Source organism: Micropterus dolomieu, unplaced genomic scaffold, assembly GCF_021292245.1.
Source record: "Micropterus dolomieu isolate WLL.071019.BEF.003 ecotype Adirondacks unplaced genomic scaffold, ASM2129224v1 contig_13327, whole genome shotgun sequence".
NCBI classification, from domain to species: Eukaryota; Metazoa; Chordata; class Actinopteri; order Centrarchiformes; family Centrarchidae; genus Micropterus; species Micropterus dolomieu.
Window position 1 is genome coordinate 4,613 of NW_025742313.1, and position 5,018 is coordinate 9,630.

General features: G+C 50.2%; 1 protein-coding gene across 1 annotated transcript in view; it reads right to left on the minus strand.

Annotated features, from left to right (window-relative positions):
* LOC123966391 (ankyrin repeat and SOCS box protein 2-like) overlaps window positions 1–435 on the minus strand; it is a gene marked incomplete at its 3' end in the record, with an annotated part of 3,483 nt that extends 3,048 nt beyond the window's left edge. Inside the window, exon 1 of the mRNA XM_046042560.1 lies at window positions 375–435. The remainder of the gene's footprint in view (window positions 1–374) is intronic.
* Between the last annotated feature and the right edge of the window lie 4,583 nt (window positions 436–5,018).

Genomic DNA, 5,018 nt, shown 5'->3' on the forward strand with positions numbered 1-5,018 from the left:
ACACAGAGATACACAGAGACACAGAGACACACAGAGGGACAGAGTTACACAGAGACAAAACAGAGACACACAGAGGGACAGAGTTACACAGAGACAAACAGAGACACACAGACACACAGAGATACACAGAGACACAGAGACACAGAGGGACAGAGTTACACAGAGACACACAGACACACAGAGATACACAGAGACACAGACACACAGAGGGACAGAGTTACACAGAGACAACAGAGACACACAGAGGGACACAGAGACACACAGAGACACAGAGACACACAGAGGGACAGAGACACACAGAGACACACAGACACACAGAGACACACAGAGACACACAGAGACACACAGAGGGACTGAACGACAGCAGGACTCACCTCTTTTAAAGGGTTGTGAAAGAGAAATCCAACGTTCCCTCTGGTTTAGGACCACTCAGTGTGTTTCATCGCCTGTCTGCTGTCGTTCTGCTGGCTCTCACAGAGGCTCCACAAGACACTGGCTGGACGGGGACAGGGTGGGGGATGGGTTACTTGAGTTTATTTTAAGGACCTGCAGTCTGAGCTTGTTGACCAGCTGGACTCTGATACTGACACCAGTGTTCAGGCAGCTTTATCTGAACCTGAGGAATAATGATCGGGTGTCTGATCCAAGTTTAATATTGTAATAATCTGCAGTCCAACTCTGGGGTTCACTCTGTCCCCGGTGGTGGTTTATCAGGTGAAGACACAGGGAAACTAAGACCAGGACCCAGAGCAGCACAAACTCAGTTCTTAGGAGGGTTATTAATAATCCAGCACAGGGGGGAAGATGTCCTAAAGGAGGAACCACAGTCCCTCAGAACCTTGAACAGCAGCAACAGCAGCATTAGAGGAAGGCTCTTACTATTATTAATGCATGTCTATGTGAAACTGACCAGGTGACCTCTTTGGACAGGTACTTCTAAGGTGTGTCTGAAGGAGTCACATGGTGGTTCCTAATAGATCCCTTCACCTTCAGACTGAGGCTTCTTTCTGTTTAGGACTACGCTCCTCATTTATGTCTTGTTTGTTCACAGTCAACAATCTTTGCCCTGCTGCCAAAGCTCTGTCCTCTTATGTCTTTCCTACGCAGAGTTACTCACAGTCTTCAAGCCAGTTCCACAAATGACCCGAGAACAGAATAAGATTCTCGCGTTGACCAGTGAACCGAGCCCTGGGTTTCTATTTTTCCAACACATCTTCGTCCACCCCCCCCAGACTTGACAGCGAGCCAGATCTCCATATCACTGTACACAGCAGAAACTCTGAATTTATCTCTGAGCTGTTCATTTAGCAGCTTTGTTGCCGGTGCGTAGCCACGTTCTGGATCCGCGTTCAGGATCCACGTTCAGGATCTACGTTCAGGAGCCGCGTTCAGGATCCACGTTCAGGAGCCGCGTTCAGGATCCACGTTCAGGATCCACGTTCAGGATCCGCGTTCAGGGGCCACGTTCAGGAGCCGCGTTCAGGATCTACGTTCAGGAGCCGCGTTCAGGATCCACGTTCAGGATCCACGTTCAGGATCCGCGTTCAGGGGCCACGTTCAGGATCCACGTTCAGGAGCCGCGTTCAGGATCCACGTTCTGGATCCGCGTTCAGGATCCACGTTCAGGATCCACGTTCAGGATCCACGTTCAGGAGCCGCGTTCAGGATCCACGTTCAGGATCCACGTTCGGGATCCGCGTTCAGGGGCCACGTTCGGGATCCGCGTTCAGGATCCACGTTCGGGATCCGCGTTCAGGATCCACGTTCAGGAGCCGCGTTCAGGATCCACGTTCGGGATCCGCGTTCAGGATCCACGTTCAGGATCCACGTTCAGGAGCCGCGTTCAGGATCCACGTTCAGGATCCACGTTCAGGATCCGCGTTCAGGGGCCACGTTCAGGATCCGCGTTCAGGATCCACGTTCGGGATCCGCGTTCAGGATCCACGTTCGGGATCCGCGTTCAGGATCCACGTTCAGGAGCCACATTCAGGATCCACGTTCAGGCTTCACCTTCGGGAGCCACCTTCGGGATCCACGTTCAGGATCCACGTTCAGGATCCGCGTTCAGGGGCCACGTTCAGGATCTACGTTCAGGAGCCGCGTTCAGGATCCACGTTCTGGATCCGCGTTCAGGATCCACGTTCAGGATCCACGTTCAGGAGCCGCGTTCAGGATCCACGTTCAGGATCCACGTTCAGGATCCGCGTTCAGGGGCCACGTTCAGGATCCACGTTCAGGATCCACGTTCGGGATCCGCGTTCAGGGGCCACGTTCGGGATCCGCGTTCAGGATCCACGTTCGGGATCCGCGTTCAGGATCCACGTTCGGGATCCGCGTTCAGGATCCACGTTCGGGATCCGCGTTCAGGATCCACGTTCAGGAGCCACATTCAGGATCCACGTTCAGGCTTCACCTTCGGGAGCCACCTTCGGGAGCCACATTCAGGATCCACGTTCAGGCTTCACCTTCGGGAGCCACCTTCGGGAGCCACCTTCAGGATCCACATTCAGGATCCACATTCAGGAGCCACGTTCAGGTTCAGGAGCCACATTCAGGAGCCACATTCAGGTTCAGGAGCCACGTTCGGGATCCACGTTCAGGAGCCACGTTCAGGAGCCACGTGCCCCGAAGGGACATTGTGATGTCTCAGGTTGGTAACCTGGGCTGAACATGTTGGCTTGGTTTGGCTCGTGCTCCCAGTCAGAAGGGATCGTGTTGCATTGCTGTTGGCTCACGTGCTTTGATGAGTTTCCCAAAGAGGGTCATACTCTTTTGCTGTGAGGTTGGATGCTGTTGAGTTTCCTTTCCAGGTAGGACTTTGCCATGTGAGGGGCTTTGGAAACACCTTTGCTGTCTGAAGCTGCTTCCTTCTCCTTCTTGCAGAGCTGCAGTCCCACAGCGTCAGCTTCCCTGTGTGCAGACGCTGCCGGAGCTTCGGCTGCGAGAACATCTGACCCGCTGTCTTCAGGGAAAATATCACCAATGAACTCACTTTCATTTCTGTCATTGTTTCCAGCTTGTGACGAACTACCTTTGTTTTCATTATTTTTAATTTAAACCGTGTTTCTTGCCTTTCAAGTTTATCACCGTGCAACAAACCCATCAATGAATTTCACAGTGATTTAGCTTCATCACACAAACTTAGCAAAAGTGTTTTACAATCTTTGCCTTGGTTCTTTAGTTTCCCCCGTGTCATCTGAGTCGTTAAACGACCCACTGTCATTCAAATAATTAGAGGTAGCCCCAGTAGCCTCGGCAGTCCAACATGTCATCACCATTGTTCACACTTGCCATTGCTGTCAAAGTTTAGTTTCCTTTTCAGCGACCAAGCTTGGGTTTACGATCAAACGTGTGCACACAAAGTCAAATTGTTACGGGAACAGTCAAGCTCAGACACGAGAGGCAGGTATCTGGGCCCAGATGCAGGAACTGTTTCAGCATTTATTAACGGTTAACAGTAAACCTACAATCAAAGCGTAGCGCCTAAAAGCCCTAATCCAAAACTTAAAAACCAACGAAAAGCAATAGTTCAAAGAGAAAAGGCCACGCAAGAGCCAATGTATGAAAAGGGCCAGGTAACTGAACACAGGTGAGACACAAGGGAGTAATCAGGCTGAAGAGGAAACCATCCATCGTCAATCGCTTATCCTGCATACAGGGGGGCTGGAGCCTATCCCAGCTGACATCGGGCAAAAGGCGGGGTACACCCTGGACAGGTCGCCAGTTGAAGAGGAAACCAAACTAGACAAAGACACCGGACACAGACAAACTCACGACAGACACGAACGAGCAACTGACAAAACATCAAGACCAGGAATGAGAACACCACGACACAGACGGGCATTATGTCTCGTACCTCTGGTGGAAGAATCAGTGTTGATCGGCTTCCTGCTGAATCCAATGTGTTTCCGCACTGGAAAATCTGCAGTCGGCGTCCTTCTTCCTCCACGGCAGCACAGGAACATCCATCACCAATCACAGGTGGCCAGTGAGGGATGAACTAACTGCCCCCCAGTGTACAAAAGGTGTATTACACCAAAATAAACACAAAATACTTAATCGTAGATCTTTCTTAAATCTGTGTGTAATCAGTGCAGGGTTCAATTTTGGTCTGTCCAGGATTTCCCTGTGATTGGACCCCAGTTAATCCCAGGACTTTCCAGGGTTAATCTTTCAAGGGTGAATCCCGGATCTGTTTTAAATTAAACCGGATTTTGAGTTCATCTGAGCTCTGTCCAGGATAATCTGTGATTTAACCCGGTTTAATCGGAGCTCTATCCTGAGTTTATCTGAGCAACGTCCAGGGTTTACATGTGGTCTGGCCCAGGTTGATCCCTGATCTGTCCAGGGTTAGTCTGGGATTTTACAAATCTCATTCAGACCAGTCAGTGTTCAAGGGCCTGTTCCAGAAAGCAGTTTAACTCTGATTAAAGGGTCATGTCAATATTTTTAAAGCCCTGGGACCTATTGGCCCCGGGCCCTATGCTCACACATGTTGAGTTTTGGAATCCGTGCTGTAAATCCTTCAGCCGGCAGCTGAACCGTGTCAGCCCTGTGATGGACTGACGACTGGTCCGGGGCATACCCTGCCACTCACCCAGTGGGACCGGCTCCAGCCCCCCCCACGACCCAGCACAGATAACAGGCTGACGATGGATGGATGAACCAGTTTAGATCCCTACACGTGTTGATCCAATCAGACCAGCCACAATAACCAGGGGTTATTCCAGGTTACTCTGACAGAGAGAACTGATTTAACCCCAAATATTATAATTATTGTTGATTAATTGTATGAATGTTTTTGTCTCATTGCCTCCTGTTTTAATCCTGGTTCAGCAAGAAAGCCCTGAGAAGTGTTATCATTATTTTTACACGCTAAACTAATAAAGTTTTATTTTATCAGGAAACTGACCAATCAGACCACCAGTTCTGACCCAGATAAAGTGAATGTGAGCATGCACATGTGCATGTTATTCTTAGATTCAGCTGCTGAGTGAAAGTGAGTAAACAAGGTCAGA